Genomic DNA, 20,324 nt, shown 5'->3' on the forward strand with positions numbered 1-20,324 from the left:
TACGTCACAGTGTGCTGCTGTCTTGTTCCAAGGTAGGCAGTGGGTACAGTATTTCATCAGTTCAAGGTATTTACTAATATTAGCGTTAAATATTGTAAAATTTGTAACAGTTGCTTGTGTGAAAGTTTATAAGCGGTGGCCTGGTGGTTAAAGCTCTCGCCCTTATCAAACGCAAACAATAAATGTAAATCAGGAACGTACACGGTAAGCTGTCCAATATACAAGTACAGTTAGAAATAGAAATACAAATAGCTAGAGCTTCATTTAAGGAGGTTATTAATAGAGTATTCAAGAGGTTGCTAGTAGAATTACAGTAAATCAACCATTCAAATCATTATGAAGCTGTGTGTAGTCTGCAGTCAATCAAACAAACGGGCTTCCACATGGATAAATTGTCATTTTTGTGGAAATTGGTGTCACGCCCCTTGTGCAGATATCCAAGAACTAGCTACAAGCAGTATTAAAACAGGGAAGTGTTTTTGGGTATGCCCAAATGAGATAAATTTATGGACTAAAATCACAAGGGTATTAAAAGAGGATAATATCAAAGCTGCTTTCATAGAAAACCTGGAAGCTTTCTACAACAGATGGGAACATAAAAAGTCTGGGCTGAATGGTACTGCCCTTGATACTGGCCATGTAGTCAGAAACTGTAAGGCTGGAGATGATGTCCTGGTAGTCAGTAAATGTGGGGCTGATAGTGCTGTCCTGGGAGACAGTAATGGTGAAGCTGGAGGTGCTGTCCTGGGAGACAGTAATGGTGAAGCTGGAGATTTTGTCCAGGTAGTCGGGAATTATACGCAGGAAGGAATACATATAAATGACCTCATAGGGGACAGGAGCCGTAGTGGGGAAACAAGTGTTTACCTGGAGTTTACCTGGAGAGAGTTCCGGGGGTCAACGCCCCCGCGGCCCGGTCTGTGACCAGGCCTCCTGGTGGATCAGAGCCTGATCAACCAGGCTGTTGCTGCTGGCTGCACGCAAACCAACGTACGAGCCACAGCCCGGCTGATCAGGAACTGACTTTAGGTGCTTGTCCAATGCCAGCTTGAAGACTGCCAGGGGTCTGTTGGTAATCCCCCTTATGTGTGCTGGGAGGCAGTTGAACAGTCTCGGGCCCCTGACACTTATTGTATGGTCTCTTAACGTGCTAGTGACACCCATGCTTTTCATTGGGGGGATGGTGCATCGTCTGCCAAGTCTTTTGCTTTCGTAGTGAGTGATTTTCGTGTGCAAGTTCGGTACTAGTCCCTCTAGGATTTTCCAGGTGTATATAATCATGTATCTCTCCCTCCTGCGTTCCAGGGAATACAGGTTTAGGAACCTCAAGCGCTCCCAGTAATTGAGGTGTTTTATCTCTGTTATGCGCGCCGTGAAAGTTCTCTGTACATTTTCTAGGTCGGCAATTTCACCTGCCTTGAAAGGTGCTGTTAGTGTGCAGCAATATTCCAGCCTAGATAGAACAAGTGACCTGAAGAGTGTCATCATGGGCTTGGCCTCCCTAGTTTTGAAGGTTCTCATTATCCATCCTGTCATTTTTCTAGCAGATGCGATTGATACAATGTTATGGTCCTTGAAGGTGAGATCCTCCGACATGATCACTCCCAGGTCTTTGACGTTGGTGTTTCGCTCTATTTTGTGGCCAGAATTTGTTTTGTACTCTGATGAAGATTTAATTTCCTCATGTTTACCATATCTGAGTAATTGAAATTTCTCATCGTTGAACTTCATATTGTTTTCTGCAGCCCACTGAAAGATTTGGTTGATGTCCGCCTTGAGCTTTGCAGTGTCTGCAATGGAAGACACTGTAGTCAAAGATAAGATAAAACCAATATTGCAAACTAGAAATACCACAGGAAATAGCAAACAAGAGGACTCCACTAGCAATAGTGAGGATATATTACCAAAAACAACTGGTGGGAGCTCCGTTGTTGGTGCTAGGGAGGATAGGAATAAGACATGGAAACATGCACCAACAGGGAATACAGTCACAGAAACCCAAGGCAAACGGAAACCAAGCCTGTGCACATACTATGCACTTGGTATCTGCAGACATGGGAAATCTGGAAAAACAGACAGGACGTGCAACTATGACCACCCTAGAAAATGCCGTGCCCATATGACAACAGGAAAATGCAAACTCCCTTCCTGTAAGCTTTTTCACCCTGAAATGTGTACCTCTTCAGTACAGGAAAGACTGCGCTATAACTTAAATTGCCAGGCACACCATCTAAAGGGGACAAAAAGATACAAAACATCCAGGCCATGGGAAAACCTGGGTAGCCACAGCCACTCAAGAGGGAGAGGTTTTTTAGTGCCAGGAAGGAAAAAAAACTGGCAGGAAATGGCAGAAATCGTACACCAAATCCAGTCATTCCTGGAGTGGAACCACAGTCGATGGCCTCCACTCCAAACCAACAGATACAGATACTAATGCCGGAAAAAAATTTCCCCCCAGTACCAACAATACCACCAGTCCGATGACATTCTTCTTTGCAAATATACAGGGTCTAAAGCCAGCAACAAACAAGAAAATACCTTTCATCCGTGGACTGCTTGCAGAGGCAAAGGCAATGTTCGCGGCTTTCACTGAGACCCACATAAAGGATCACTTGGATAACGAAATATGGATCCCAGGTTACAACCTATACAGATGTGACAGAGTGAACAGGCAAAAGGGGGGGGGGGGTTGGCCTGTACATTGCAGAGTCACTTGTTTGCACAGAACTGCTAAATGCCTCAAATGATGTAGTGGAAGTTTTAGCAGTAAAGGTCGAGAACCAAAACCTAGTCATTGTGGTAGTCTACAAGCCTCCGGATGCAACATCCCAGCAATTCCAGGAACAGCTGTTAAAAATTGACCACTGTCTGGAAAATCTTCCAGCTCCTGCACCCAACATCTTGCTCCTGGGGGATTTCAACTTAAAGCACCTAAAATGGAGGAATATAGCAAATAATATTGTTGCAGTAATAACACCAGGAGGCAGCTCTGATGAAAACTCACACTCACACGAGCTTTTAAATCTCTGCACAAAATTCAATTTAAACCAACAAATAATAGAGCCTACTAGACTGGAGAATACACTAGACCTCATCTTCACTAACAATGATGATCTGATAAGAAATGTCACCATATCAAAAACAATATACTCAGATCACAACATAATTGAGGTTCAGACATGTATGCGTGGAGCCCCAGACCGACATAATGAGATTAGTCACGAGGGAGCATTCACCAAATTCAACTTCAATAACAAAAACATAAAGTGGGACCAAGTAAACCAAGTCCTAACCGATATAAGCTGGGAAGATATACTAAGCAACACAGACCCCAACTTATGCCTAGAACAGATTAACTTGGTGGCACTCGATGTATGCACAAGGCTTATTCCTCTAAGAAAAAGGAGGAGTAGATGTAAAATAGAAAGAGACAGGCGCTCCCTTTACAGGCGATGGAAAAGAATAACAGAGCGGCTAAAAGAGGTCAATATATCTGAAATGCGTAGAGAGACACTGGTCAGAGAAATAGCAAGCATCGAACTTAAGCTAAAGGAATCTTATAGGAGTCAGGAATCGCGGGAAGAACTAAAAGCCATAAATGAAATCGAAAGAAACCCAAAGTATTTCTTCTCCTATGCCAAATCAAAGTCGAGAACAACGTCCAGTATTGGGCCCCTACTTAAACAAGATGGGTCCTACACAGATGACAGCAAGGAAATGAGTGAGCTACTCAAGTCCCAATATGACTCAGTTTTTAGCAAGCCGCTAACCAGACTGAGAGTCGAAGATCAAAATGAATTTTTTATGAGAGAGCCACAGAATTTGGTTAACACAAGCCTATCCGATGTTATCCTGACGCCAAATGACTTCGAACAGGCGATAAATGACATGCCCATGCACTCTGCCCCAGGGCCAGACTCATGGAACTCCGTGTTCATCAAGAACTGCAAGAAGCCCCTATCACGAGCCTTTTCCATCCTATGGAGAGGGAGCATGGACACGGGGGTCGTCCCACAGTTACTAAAAACAACAGACATAGCCCCACTCCACAAAGGGGGCAGTAAAGCAACAGCAAAGAACTACAGACCGATAGCACTAACATCCCATATCATAAAAATCTTTGAAAGAGTCCTAAGAAGCAAGATCACCACCCATCTAGAAACCCATCAGTTACACAACCCAGGGCAACATGGGTTTAGAACAGGTCGCTCCTGTCTGTCTCAACTATTGGATCATTACGACAAGGTCCTAGATGCACTAGAAGACAAAAAGAATGCAGACGTAATATATACAGACTTTGCAAAAGCCTTCGACAAGTGTGACCATGGCGTAATAGCGCACAAAATGCGTGCTGAAGGAATAACAGGAAAAGTCGGTCGATGGATCTATAATTTCCTCACTAACAGAACACAGAGAGTAGTCGTCAACAGAGTAAAGTCCGAGGCAGCTACGGTGAAAAGCTCTGTTCCACAAGGCACAGTACTCGCTCCCATCTTGTTCCTCATCCTCATATCCGACATAGACAAGGATGTCAGCCACAGCACCGTGTCTTCCTTTGCAGATGACACCCGAATCTGCATGACAGTGTCTTCCATTGCAGACACTGCAAGGCTCCAGGCGGACATCAACCAAATCTTTCAGTGGGCTGCAGAAAACAATATGAAGTTCAACGATGAGAAATTTCAATTACTCAGATATGGTAAACATGAGGAAATTAAATCTTCATCAGAGTACAAAACAAATTCTGGCCACAAAATAGAGCGAAACACCAACGTCAAAGACCTGGGAGTGATCATGTCGGAGGATCTCACCTTCAAGGACCATAACATTGTATCAATCGCATCTGCTAGAAAAATGACAGGATGGATAATGAGAACCTTCAAAACTAGGGAGGCCAAGCCCATGATGACACTCTTCAGGTCACTTGTTCTATCTAGGCTGGAATATTGCTGCACACTAACAGCACCTTTCAAGGCAGGTGAAATTGCCGACCTAGAAAATGTACAGAGAACTTTCACGGCGCGCATAATGGAGATAAAACACCTCAATTACTGGGAGCACTTGAGGTTCCTAAACCTGTATTCCCTGGAACGCAGGAGGGAGAGATACATGATTATATACACCTGGAAAATCCTAGAGGGACTAGTACCGAACTTGCACACGAAAATCACTCACTACGAAAGCAAAAGACTTGGCAGACGATGCACCATCCCCCCAATGAAAAGCAGGGGTGTCACTAGCACGTTAAGAGACCATACAATAAGTGTCAGGGGCCCGAGACTGTTCAACTGCCTCCCAGCACACATAAGGGGGATTACCAACAGACCCCTGGCAGTCTTCAAGCTGGCACTGGACAAGCACCTAAAGTCAGTTCCTGATCAGCCGGGCTGTGGCTCGTACGTTGGTTTGCGTGCAGCCAGCAGCAACAGCCTGGTTGATCAGGCGCTGATCCACCAGGAGGCCTGGTCACAGACCGGGCCGCGGGGGCGTTGACCCCCGAAACTCTCTCCAGGTAAACTCCAGGTATACTTTGTACATGTACTTGTAGAAATAAAGAAAAGTATCCAAAATAGTTGGGATCCTCTCCAAGATACGATACTACGTACCGCAAAATGCCCTTCTCACACTATACCACTCACTTATATATCCATACCTCACCTATGCTATCTGTGCTTGGGGTTCAACTGCAGCAACACACCTAAAGCCAATAATAACCCAACAAAAAGCCGCAGTAAGAATAATCACTAAATCCCATCCCTGGCAACACCCCCCCCCCCACTCTTCATAGATCTAAAGTTACTCCCAGTTCAGAACATCCACACTTACTACTGTGCAATCTATATCTACAGGACCTTAAATTCCAATATTAACCTTGACCTAAAACGCTTTCTTGATAGTTGTGACAGGACCCACAGGCATAACACCAGACACAAACATCTCTACGACATTCCCCGTGTCCGACTAAACCTTTACAAAAATTCAATGTATGTCAAAGGCCCTAAAATCTGGAATACCCTACCTGAGAACTCTAGAACTGCAGACACATTCATCACCTTCAAAACTACAGTTAGAAAACATCTTATCTCCCTGATCCACCCCGACATCTAACTACATGATAACCACCTGGTGGTTCAAAATTACACTCACTCACCCACTGACTATAAACCCAGATATCCTAATCTTAATCTTAAAATAATAAATCCTAACTAGTCATAAGTTTGCCTATGTTACTCAAATATAGACACCTTGTTTTGTGCCAAAACAAAAGCATTCACATTACTAAACTCAAAATTATGATGTAGTCACTTACCCTTAATACTATAATCTGTAAGGACTTAATGTTAAGAATTTTTTTTTATATTTTATTTATAACATATTGATAAATTAGACACATGTGCAACTCTTGGGTATCTTTATTCTTGGGCACGACCTACTTCAACATTGAACAAATGTTACACGACCTATGACTGCTTCACCTCTCCTGCCAACGGTTTATAAGCTCCTTCTCAGCACGTATGCCGTATTCTATTCAAGATTGATGGACTGACCACATCGACTCAAGGTTGAGGGACTGATTACCTCATTCTCCTCCTGTTCTTCAAGATTCTCCTTTGTATGGACTGATGAAGCCACTGTGTGGCGAAACGTTTCCTCAATAAAGATACCCAAGAGTTGCACATGTGTCTAATTTATCAACATGTCGGTTCTCTGAACCATTCATCTACAAATTTATAACATACAATACATTAACAAAAGCATACAGTATTAGAGCCTCGACAGACAATATAAATTCATCAATTTCTATACACTGCAATATGCAGTAATATGTCAAATATATATACTTCACGCAGCTGATAGGTGAATACTGCCATATACATAATTCATTACTAAAAAATATAACTATTCAAGTAATACAAAATAAAGAATCCTCTTACTCCTTCCCGACTGCTAATTTCAATATACACACACAATAATTACATGCCGCAAAAAATGCAAGCAGTATAACCCCCCCTATTTACCCCAGCTCACCAAAATGTACAGCATTTCACCGTTGTTTATTTAACTTATACACTAACCATACTAAATTAAACTTAAGAACATATTATATTGAAAACAATAACAACTCTACAGTAGTGAAAATGCCAGCTGCTGTCCTAACATTATTTATATATACATATGTATATATATACATTATAAACTGAATTAGTTTACAGTGGGAGTCAAATTCTATCTTTATTGCTGTCATCGACACCATGCCTAACCCTTCTAGGGTAGGGTAGGTGCCTGAGCTCATAAGACTGTCATGGTAAACATGAGGAAATTAAATCTTCATCAGAGTACAAAACAAATTCTGGCCATAAAATAGAGCGAAACACCAACGTCAAAGACCTGGGAGTGATCATGTCGGAGGATCTCACCTTCAAGGACCATAACATTGTATCAATCGCATCTGCTAGAAAAATGACAGGATGGATAATGAGAACCTTCAAAACTAGGGAGGCCAAGCCCATGATGACACTCTTCAGGTCACTTGTTCTATCTAGGCTGGAATATTGCTGCACACTAACAGCACCTTTCAAGGCAGGTGAAATTGCCGACCTAGAAAATGTACAGAGAACTTTCACGGCGCGCATAACGGAGATAAAACACCTCAATTATTGGGAGCGCTTGAGGTTCCTAAACCTGTATTCCCTGGAACGCAGGAGGGAGAGATACATGATTATATACACCTGGAAAATCCTAGAGGGACTAGTACCGAACTTGCACACGAAAATCACCCACTACGAAAGCAAAAGACTTGGCAGACGATGCACCATCCCCCCAATGAAAAGCAGGGGTGTCACTAGCACGTTAAGAGACCATACAATAAGTGTCAGGGGCCCGAGACTGTTCAACTGCCTCCCAGCACACATAAGGGGGATTACCAACAGACCCCTGGCAGTCTTCAAGCTGGCACTGGACAAGCACCTAAAGTCAGTTCCGGATCAGCCGGGCTGTGGCTCGTATGTTGGTTTGCGTGCAGCCAGCAGCAACAGCCTGGTTGATCAGGCTCTGATCCACCAGGAGGCCTGGTCTCAGACCGGGCCGCGGGGGCGTTGACCCCCGGAACTCTCTCCAGGTAAACTCCAGGCAGACCAGAGAGGCCTAGCTTGTGGCTAGGCCTGGGGACAGTTGGTCCCAAAGATGAGGAGGTACTTGTGCCTCCTCCCATGGGAGACTTAGGTCTCAGACACTCCCTAAGGAGGGAGCCAAGGCCGGGCCACCACTTGGACAAGGCCCGGGCCGGGAGAATACCGGCTAATCTTTAACTAACTAATTATTGCTGTCCCATGCAGCATTCTCAGACTTCTACTATTATACGCTACTACGATAGCCTTCAGCAGAAGGCATTAATTAACAATATTAAATAACACTAAGAACGCATGAACTCAGCACTCCCATGCACATCCCAATTGCACACAATCGTTCTCTCTTGCACTTATCACTCACCCACGCACATGCACACCAAACCAACATCTTTCGTTTGGCAAGCCCGTTTGGTACCCCCCCCCTTTTTTATCGAATACTTTACACAACAATCTAAACCCACTTCCCCCCCCTCACAACTCTAGCAACTCCCCAACAGTGATGGACCTATAACCCTCAGTGAAATCTCCCTCCCATCTCCTCCCATAAATTTCCCGATTCCTATTCATTGTCCTACAAAAAAAACTCGCTAAAACTCGTTTCCTCGTCTCCTCATTATCCACCCCTCTCATTCCCCACGATATGTACACGAAATCCACCATGATATAAGCTACTCCCCGTGCCACATTCTCCCCCACCCCCCCCCCTATATCAAGACTCAGCGCTCTCAACACTGACATCCCAGTTCCTCCTATCCTCCTGACCACATTCCCCAGCCATTCCCTCACACTCCCCAAATAATCGCAAAAGTATACCACGTGATAGGCTGTCTCCAACTCCCCACATAACCCACACCAACCCTCCTCTACGACACGTCTATTTCTGAGGACTGATCCAGTAGGCAGAATCCCGTGTAAAAATTTAAACATGATCTCTCGCACCCTGGGCCCTAGCTTTAGTTTACCGAACAGACTCCATATAGCGCCCCATGCATACATCGGGAACAGCCCCTCAACTGGGGCCGTCTCCTCTACCCTCAATATTCGATATAAATCCCTCACCTTTAATTTGTCAGGCTCGCGCGCCCACAAAAGTGCCCTCAACAAAATCTCACACTCCCTCCATTCCCCACCCACATACATTCCCCTCAAAATATCATGCAACCTTTGCATGCATGTCCCCCTCTGTCCCCCTAATCTTTTCCACTCCCACCTGACGAAAATGCATTTCACCCTCCTTCCCAGGTCCAACAAACCTAAACCTCCCTTCCTGACCGGCAAAGAATGGTAAGAATTAATCTAAGTCTGCTCGAAATACCTAGCCATGCTAGGTGTCCTAGTGGCCCCCTCTGTAATTAGTATTTTATAACATGTAAACCACACAATACCCAAAACCTGTAAACCCCACTTCGTAACCCTTATAGAAAATAAACTTGAATTGAATTGAATTGAATTAGTTGTAGTATTAAGCGCTTTGGAAGGTCTTATAGCTATTATATTTTAGTTTATGTTCATTAGTAATATAGAAAACGAATTTTAGCACCAAAAAAAAATTAGAGAAAACATAGATTAGTGATTACGGGGACTTAGTTAGGTTAAAATTCTTCTTAAATGCCGTCTTTATATAAACTAAGTACGTAAGTTTATTTACGTACAGGTACACAGGTATAGGTACTTATAAGTACACTCACCATACCTCGTAACACATGTGTAAATTACCCAGGATAACCCAAAGAAGTCAAAGTAACTTATTTCCATGGGGGGGTCTTGTAATATCTTATTTAAAACCTAGCTATAACCTACATTAGAAATTAGTTACAGTAAAAGGAGATGCAGTAGGAATAAAATGAACTGAGTTAAAAGAGAGGATCAACTTACAGTAACAGGTACGAGTCATTACTCTCCTCCCTTTCTGTAGCATCATTCATGAGGTACCTTAGCTCTCTTCTTGAATTGGCTTAGTCTAGGACTGGCTTTGACATGTGCAGGCAGTCCGTTCCACTCCTTTATTGCTGTATTTAGAGTAAAAGTGTTTGAAGCCGGGCCAACTACTGTAGGTACAAGATTGTGTGCCTTTTCCTTGTATTGTTCTGGTGGGTAGGGGAGTAAATTCTTGGGTTTACCTGGAGTTTACCTGGAGAGAGTTCCGGGGGTCAACGCCCCCGCGGCCCGGTCTGTGACCAGGCCTCCTGGTGGATCAGAGCCTGATCAACCAGGCTGTTCCTGCTGGCTGCATGCAAACCAACGTACGAGCCACAGCCCGGCTGGTCAGGAACCGACTTTAGGTGCTTGTCCAGTGCCAGCTTGAAGACTGCCAGGGATCTGTTGGTAATCCCCCTTATGTATGCTGGGAGGCAGTTGAACAGTCTTGGGCCCCTGACACAGTGATGGTTTTCATAAGGACCTGCCTTGTAAGGGGCAGTAGGCCTTCTTAAAAATTTTATAAACGTGATTTAACTTGTTGAAGTATTAGACACATGTGCAACATCTGGGTTTATTTATTTGTACATGTTTCGCCGTGCAGTGGCTTCATCAGTACAAGGACATAATGTGAAGATGAGGTAATCAGTCCCTCAGCCTTGGAGTTGGTGAAGCGCACCGTAATCTTGAAGTTTGAGCTTGCTACCACCTGCAGCTCACAAGACTGCCATCCCCACGAGCCCCTTTGGGGCGGGGCAGATGGCAGACCAGAGGCCTAGCTTCTCCCTACGAGCCCCGTGAGGGCGGGGACTGTGGCTAGGCCTGGGGACACTTGGTCCCAAAGATGAGGGGGTACTTGTACCTCCTCCCATGGGAGACTTAGGTCTCGAGATACTCCCCAGATAGGGAGCCAAGGCCGGGTCACCACTACTTGGAAAAGACCCGGGCCGGGAGAATACCGGCGAATAAAAAAAAAAACCGTAATCTTAAAGTAAGTAAGTTTATTCAGGTATACACAAATACGTACAGTTACATAGATTATCATACATAGCAGCATATGTGTAGAGAACCTGGGTTAGTTAGTTTAATATGTTTATTATGCACCCCATACCCATCCTGTGGGCGGTAGTCAAAAGATTACAGAGGTACATAATTGGTCCAGGGACTGGACTCCAAAGTTTTGATAGCTGAGCAAGTTACAGAGGTAATGAACTCACAATTTACAAAGGTAATGAACTCACAATTTACAAAGGTAATGAACTCACAATTTACAAAGGTAATGAACTCCAGGTAAGTCTGGTCACAATCATGACAAGTTACAAAGGTATTTACAGATTACAGAGACCTGGGATAACCCAAAAAAGTCAGTGACTTATTTGCGTTGCGATCAAAGGATATATCAGTTCCCCTATAATCTGCTTTGTCCATAATTACTAATTACTGAGTTATGCTCAGACTTCTACAACACAATTGTCCTCAAAGATTCGTTAAGTTATACCATGAATTAAGGAAAGATCCTGGATTTCACCTTACGAAAGCAGTCAGATGTGGTAGTAATTATGGACAAGGTATATTATAGGGGAAAAACAACATTTTAGGAGACAGGGGGACTGACGTGCCTTTTTAAGAGCAGAATAATGTAAAATGAACATGATATTAGGAGACAGGAGACAAGAATAAGAAGCACAGATAGTAAGATTATCGGTTATTATTAACGTCAGATGGAAGATGTGTAGCAGACGATGACATTGCAGTTTATGTAGGCTGAATTACACATGTTCTAGATTATTGTTCAAGATTATTATCCTGGGTGGCTAACCCTCCGGGCTTAAAAATCCGAATGAAATCTTATCTTATAATTGTCTTACATAACTTCCATAATTTACCTACGTATCAAAAAGTAAGAGTAATGATTTATGATGATATATTGCGGTTGTTATAGTGTGTTGTGAAGTATATAGTAAAGGAAACACGCATTTATTGAGAACGTTTCGCTATAATTTTTTTTTTTTATTCGCCGGTATTCTCCCGGCCCGGGTCTTTTCCAAGTAGTGGTGACCCGGCCTTGGCTCCCTATCTGGGGAGTGTCTCGAGACGTAAGTCTCCCATGGGAGGAGCCACAAGTACCCCCTCATCTTTGGGACCAACTGTCCCCAGGCCTAGCCACATTCCCCGCCCTCACAGGGCTCGCAGGGAGAAGCTAGGCCTCTGGTCTGCCATCTACCCCGCCTCAAAGATTTAGAATTTGCCACCGAAGTGGCTAGTTTATTGTGCACCCCATATCCATCCTGTGGACGGTAGCGCGAGAGCATGTGGATACACAAAAGGCCTAGGAACTAGGCCCCAAAGGGTTAACAGGAATACATATGGATTTATATCTACATATCTATCGTTCACTTATCCGTTACAAGCAAATTTAGGAAATTTGCTTAGTATATCTGGTATCTTATTTTCATTAATAAGATATCTTGACATGTCACATAGGTTATTATACTGTCTGTCTCTGTATTCCTCAATAAGTGGACAATTAAGCACATAGTGTTCAAGAGAGTGACCATATGCCTGATCACATAATTTACATTTAGTTTGATCATCATCTGTGTGTCTCCCAAACTGCCAGAAGTACTTGTAACCAAGCCTAAGTCTGGCCACTACAACACCAGTCAGTACCTGTAACCAAGCCTAAGCCTGGCCACTACAACATCAGTCAGTACCTGTAACCAAGCCTAAGTCTGGCCACTACAACATCAGTCAGTACTTGTAACCAAGCCTAAGTCTGGCCACTACAACATCAGTCAGTACTTGTAACCAAGCCTAAGCCTGGCCACTACAACATCAGTCAGTACTTGTAACCAAGCCTAAGCCTGGCCACTACAACATCAGTCAGTACCTGTAACCAAGCCTAAGTCTGGCCACTACAACATCAGTCAGTACTTGTAACCAAGCCTAAGCCTGGCCACTACAACATCAGTCAGTACTTGTAACCAAGCCTAAGCCTGGCCACTACAACATCAGTCAGTACTTGTAACCAAGCCTAAGCCTGGCCACTACAACATCAGTCAGTGTTCACATTGCAAGTTGCTCCATAAACATACTTATCTACGTTCATGTTATCATAGTGGGTTATAGATCTACTCAGGCTTCTAACTGCATTCCTATATTTATTATTATTATTATTAAAGATTCGCCGGTAATTTTCCCGGCCCGGGCCTTTTCCAAGTGGTGGCCCGGCCTTGGCTCCCTCTTTAGGGAGTGTCTGAGACCTAAGTCTCCCATGGGAGGAGGTATAAGTACCTCCTCATCTTTGGGACCAACTGTCCCCTCTGGTCTGCCATCCCCGCCCCAGGGGAGCTAATGGGAATGACAGTGTTTTGAGCTGTAAGCTCGGGCTCAGGCACCTACCCTACCCCAGAAGGGTTAGGCATGGTGTCGATGCATTCCTATAACAATCATTTTCATTATTTACTTCTCTCCTAATATTATTCCTAATGCTAGACACAGATATACCAAAGTTATATTCTACATTCTCCTTCTCGATACTCTTCTTGGCTAACATATCAACTTTATCATGAAGGAGTAATCCAATGTGTGATGGGATCCATAGCAATTGTACATTAATTCCTTTGTCCCTAATTTTTGAGTATCTATACCTGGCTTCTCCAATGAGCATGTTGTTGGAGTCATTATATGAGTCAAGAGCCTTCAATGATGACATAGAATCAGTAATGATGATAGAGTCAAGCTCAGTGTCATAGGTTAGCTTTAGCGCCATTAGGATTGCAAACAATTCAGTTTGCAGTGTAGACGCCCAGTTGTTAATTCTTATGCCTAATTCAACAAATTTATTATCGTTCTTAACTAGGGAGGTGGCAACAAGAGCAGATGCAGCCCTGCCAGAAGACTCCTGTTTAGATCCATCAGTGTATATAACTTGTGATAACTTATTACTACCAGCTAGGTGAGAAATTTCTTCTTGAGCAGTTGCTCTAACAAGAGATTTAAGGAAGGGATTACTAGCAATGAGCTTCTTGGGAGGGACTTGTAGGTATGTGATATTAAATGAACACATCTTCCATGGGGGGGGGGTGAAATGCTCTTGTTGCCTACAGTGATACAGTTCATGCTGGTTATAAAACTTGATGTAATTGCACGTTTTCACAATCCATTTAGATCTGTGTGTAATTACCTCTAGACACTTGGTAAGATTCATTGTGACAGTGTCTGGTTCGTTTCTCAACATTCTAATACCGAGTACAGTGTTAATCTCAATAATCCTATCACTGATACTAGAAATACCAAGCACCTTCCTCATGTTAAGAACTTTTGTAGATCTGGGACAGCCAAGAATAATCCTGAGAGCTTCATTTTGCATTAACTCCAAGGGTCGGAGAGAACTTTCTCTAGCTAATATCAACATGGGAGCAGCATAATCAATTAAGGACCTAACATAGGCTATGTACATCATTCTCACGATTCTCACATTAGCACCATAGTTGGGATTGTAGCCAGCAACAGCTTTGAGAGCATTTAGCCTAGCTTTACATTTCTTGTTTAGTTGTGGTATAGTGGATTTGTTAAAGGGTACATCTACACCAAGATATCTGTAAGTTTTAACGTAGCTAATGATTTCACCCTGCAAATAGATGGGTGGGGGATGTCGTTTGCTTGTTAATATCTTTGTTTTAGAGGAAGACATTATGAGGCCTAGTCGATTACAAATTGCTTGAACTTCATTAAGAATGGTATTCATCTTCTTATGCCCTGTTGTATGGATCATGATATCATCAGCATAGCTTATAGCTATATGTTTAGGTGAGGCAGGTAGAGCATTTAGGAGAGCATTAATCAGAATATTAAATAGCATGGGACTAAGAACTCCTCCCTGCGGTGTACCTAAAGACATTTCTTTAGACTCACTTCTGAAGCCTTGGTAAAGGACAGAGGATACTCTATTTGACAGGTATCCTATTATCCAGCAGAGTAAGCTACCACCAATATTCATTTTGGCTAGTTCATGTAGTATAACGGTTCTGTTCGCAATATCAAATGCAGATTTTAGATCAAGAAAAGTGGTAAAACTAGTAGAGGTGTGTGCAGTGAGAAAGGTGGAAATACAGTTCTGCACACTTTTACCTTTCATGAACCCATAGAGGTAGGGGGAAAGTTGGTGTCTGATTCTGTAGTAGTCTGTTAAGCATCATTCTTTCCTCAAAGGGACTCGTGGGGATGGCAGTCTTATGAGCTGCAGGTGGTAACAAGCTCAGGCCTATCTCCCGCTATAATTAGAGCGAAATGTTCTAATAAGAATAATTACTTAAATTGCTTTTCTTTATTAAGTATTTAAGTAAGTTTATTTAGGTACAGGTCCACATAATTACAATTATCATACATAGTAACGTAGATGTAAATTACCAATGGAAAGCTAAGGACCATAATGGAAATCAAGGACCCCAATGGAAATTAAGGACCCCCAATGGAAATTAAGGACCCCCAATGGAAATCAAGGATCCCCAATGTAAATCAAGGACCCCAATGGAAATTAAGGACCCCCAATGGAAATCAAGGATCCCCAATGTAAATCAAGGATCCCCAATGGAAATCAAGTATTCCCAATGGAAATCAAGTACCCCCAATGGAAATCAAGTATCCCCAATGGAAATCAAGTATCCCCAATGGAAATCAAGTATCCCCAATGGAAATCAAGGACTCCCAATATAAATCAAGGACCACCAATGGAAATCAAGTACCCCCAATGGAAATCAAGGACCACCAATGGAAATCAAGTATCCCCAATGGAAATCAAGTATCCCCAATGGAAATCAAGGACTCCCAATATAAATCAAGGACCACCAATGGAAATCAAGAATCCCCAATGGAAATCAAGGACCCCCTGTGGAAATAATTCACTTTCATTTTTCTGTGGGTTATCCTGGAGGATAATTTACACATATACTGCTATGTATGATAATTTACGTAACTATATTTGTGTATACCTGTATCACCTTAATAAACTTACCTATGTGTAAATTACCTAGGATAACCCGTGACTTATTCCCACTATAATTTACACCGTGACTTATTCCCACTGTAATTTACACCGTGACTTATTCCCACTGTAATTTACACAGTGACTTATTCCCACTGTAATTTACACCGTGACTTATTCCCACTGTAATTTACACCGTGACTTATTCCCACTGTAATTTACACAGTGACTTATTCCCACTGTAATTTACACCGTGACTTATTCCCACTGTAATTTACACCGTGACTTATTCCCACTGTAATTTACACCGTGACTTATTCCCACTGTAATTTACACCGTGACTTATTCCCACTGTAATTTACACCGTGACTTATTCCCACTGTAATTTACACCGTGACTTATTCCCACTGTAATTTACACAGTGACTTATTCCCACTGTAATTTACTCAGTGACTTATTCCCACTGTAATTTACACCGTGACTTATTCCCACTGTAATTTACACCGTGACTTATTCCCACTGTAATTTACACAGTGACTTATTCCCACTGTAATTTACACAGTGACTTATTCCCACTATAATTTACTCAGTGACTTATTCCCACTGTAATTTACACCGTGACTTATTCCCACTGTAATTTACACCGTGACTTATTCCCACTGTAATTTACACAGTGACTTATTCCCACTGTAATTTACTCAGTGACTTATTCCCACTATAATTTACTCAGTGACTTATTCCCACTGTAATTTACTCAGTGACTTATTCCCACTATAATTTACACAGTGACTTATTCCCACTATAATTTACTCAGTGACTTATTCCCACTGTAATTTACTCAGTGACTTATTCCCACTATAATTTACTCAGTGACTTATTCCCACTATAATTTACGCAGTGACTTATTCCCACTATAATTTACACAGTGACTTATTCCCACTATAATTTACTCAGTGACTTATTCCCACTATAATTTACGCAGTGACTTATTCCCACTATAATTTACACAGTGACTTATTCCCACTATAATTTACTAAGCTACGACAAATCTGGGGACCCACTCCTCGCGCCCATTATAGTAATTAATTTTGTATTTAGGTACAGATACACGTAAATACGGTTACATAAATATGTGTAGATTATCATTAATGGAAATAAGCAAGGATTACAATGGAAATAAGTCACTCTGATTTTTTTGGGGTTATTCCAGGTTTTCTACACATATGCTGCTATGTATGATAATTTGTGTAATGTATGATAATCTGTGTACCTGTATTTGTGTAATGTATGATAATCTGTGTACCTGTATTTGTGTAATGTATGATAATCTGTGTACCTGTATTTGTGTAATGTATGATAATCTGTGTACCTGTATTTGTGTAATGTATGATAATCTGTGTACCTATATTTGTGTAATGTATGATAATCTGTGTACCTGCATTTGTGTAATGTATGATAATCTGTGTACCTGTATTTGTGTAATGTATGATAATCTGTGTACCTATATTTGTGTAATGTATGATAATCTGTGTACCTATATTTGTGTAATGTATGATAATCTGTGTACCTGTATTTGTGTAATGTATGATAATCTGTGTACCTGTATTTGTGTAATGTATGATAATCTGTGTACCTGTATTTGTGTAATGTATGATAATCTGTGTACCTGTATTTGTGTAATGTATGATAATCTGTGTAACTGTATTTGTGTAATGTATGATAATCTGTGTAACTGTATTTGTGTAATGTATGATAATCTGTGTACCTGTATTTGTGTAATGTATGATAATCTATGTACCTGTATTTGTGTAATGTATGATAATCTGTGTACCTGTATTTGTGTAATGTATGATAATCTGTGTACCTATATTTGTGTAATGTATGATAATCTATGTACCTGTATTTGTGTAATGTATGATAATCTGTGTACCTGTATTTGTGTAATGTATGATAATCTGTGTACCTGTATTTGTGTAATGTATGATAATCTATGTAACTGTATTTGTGTAATGTATGATAATCTGTGTACCTATATTTGTGTAATGTATGATAATCTATGTACCTGTATTTGTGTAATGTATGATAATCTGTGTAACTGTATTTGTGTAATGTATGATAATCTGTGTACCTGTATTTGTGTAATGTATGATAATCTGTGTACCTGTATTTGTGTAATGTATGATAATCTGTGTACCTGTATTTGTGTAATGTATGATAATCTGTGTACCTGTATTTGTGTATATCAGAATAAACTTACTTAATCTAAGATAACTCAAAAAGAGTCAAAGTGACCTATTTCCATTAGGGTTCTTGTGGTTGCTTCATTTCTGTGCTACACATGTGTCTAATTTTCATTGTGTGAATATATTAAACTAAATTATTATTATTATAAGTCTCTTTGTGTAGAAAGTGTATAATAAAAAAGCACTTTGTGTAGAAAGTGTATAAGAAAAAAGCATAATTGATGTGGGTAGGGAGGTGCTGCTACTCGTCAGGTTGGCCGAGTGGTCTAAGGCGCCAGATTTAAGCTCTGGTACTCGCAAGAGTGCGTGGGTTCGAACCCCACACCTGACATGAGGACTGACACTTTTCAAGCGTTTTCCTAAGTGGTAATTGATGAGGAAGTGTTTTTTCAGTTCGTTTCACCACTTTTCAATTGGTTTCTTCATCATTAATTGACAGGAAAGTGTTTTGATTAGTATTAGCTCGTCTGACATGAGGACTGACACTTATCAAGTGGTTTCTTAAGTGTTAATTGTACTAATTGATGAGGAAGTGTTTTTCCAGTTAGTCTCACCACTTTTTGTGTGGTTTCGTAATAATTGATGAGAAAGTGTTTTTCCATTTAGTTTCACCACTTTTCAAGCGGTTTCTTAAGTGGTAATTGATGGAAAAGTTTTTCCAGTTATTTCTTACTTTTAGCTTGTGTTAAAGTGTGGTCCTAACTCAGCACTTGATATAGATTTCCTGACTGTATTTATTATTAATTTATGCAAAACAGCTTTCAGTTGCTTTAAATTTCCACCTCTGGAGGAAATTGTAGAGGCCCATAGCCTCGTAGAAGCACATGAAGAGGCTACGAGAAAGAAATACAAATCCTAGTGGTATCCTAATGGCTATAATTATAATCAGGATTTTTTGAAGGGGTGGGGAAACTAGCTGAAGGCTGGTGCAGTCCCTGGACCCATTATGTACCTCTGTAATGTTGTGGTACAGTCCCTGGACCCATTATGTACCTCTGTAATGTTGTGGTACAGTCCCTGGACCCATTATGTACCTCTGTAATGTTGTGGTGCAGTCCCTGGACCCATTATGTACCTCTGTAATGTTGTGGTGCAGTCCCTGGACCCATTATGTACCTCTGTAATGTTGTGGTACAGTCCCTGGACACATTATGTACCTCTGTAATGTTGTGGTGCAGTCCCTGGACCCATTATGTACCTCTGTAATGTTGTGGTGCAGTCCCTGGACCCATTATGTACCTCTGTAATGTTGTGGTACAGTCCCTGGACCCATTATGTACCTCTGTAATGTTGTGGTACAGTCCCTGGACCCATTATGTACCTCTGTAATGTTGTGGTGCAGTCCCTGGACCCATTATGTACCTCTGTAATGTTGTGGTGCAGTCCCTGGACCCATTATGTACCTCTGTAATGTTGTGGTACAGTCCCTGGACACATTATGTACCTCTGTAATGTTGTGGTGCAGTCCCTGGACCCATTATGTACCTCTGTAATGTTGTGGTGCAGTCCCTGGACCCATTATGTACCTCTGTAATGTTGTGGTACAGTCCCTGGACCCATTATGTACCTCTGTAATGTTGTGGTACAGTCCCTGGACCCATTATGTACCTCTGTAATGTTGTGGTGCAGTCCCTGGACCCATTATGTACCTCTGTAATGTTGTGGTGCAGTCCCTGGACCCATTATGTACCTCTGTAATGTTGTGGTACAGTCCCTGGACACATTATGTACCTCTGTAATGTTGTGGTGCAGTCCCTGGACCCATTATGTACCTCTGTAATGTTGTGGTACAGTCCCTGGACCCATTATGTACCTCTGTAATGTTGTGGTGCAGTCCCTGGACCCATTATGTACCTCTGTAATGTTGTGGTGCAGTCCCTGGACCCATTATGTACCTCTGTAATGTTGTGGTGCAGTCCCTGGACCCATTATGTACCTCTGTAATGTTGTGGTACAGTCCCTGGACACATTATGTACCTCTGTAATGTTGTGGTGCAGTCCCTGGACCCATTATGTACCTCTGTAATGTTGTGGTACAGTCCCTGGACC

General features: G+C 41.9%; 1 non-coding gene across 1 annotated transcript; it reads left to right on the forward strand.

Annotated features, from left to right (window-relative positions):
* Positions 1 to 18,522: 18,522 nt before the first annotated feature.
* On the forward strand, positions 18,523 to 18,606 carry TRNAL-UAA (transfer RNA leucine (anticodon UAA)). The gene has a single exon. It is a non-coding gene; the product is annotated as a tRNA-Leu (tRNA).
* The last annotated feature ends 1,718 nt before the right edge of the window (positions 18,607 to 20,324 follow it).

Source organism: Cherax quadricarinatus, chromosome 96, assembly GCF_038502225.1.
Source record: "Cherax quadricarinatus isolate ZL_2023a chromosome 96, ASM3850222v1, whole genome shotgun sequence".
In the NCBI taxonomy this organism is placed as follows: domain Eukaryota; kingdom Metazoa; phylum Arthropoda; class Malacostraca; order Decapoda; family Parastacidae; genus Cherax; species Cherax quadricarinatus.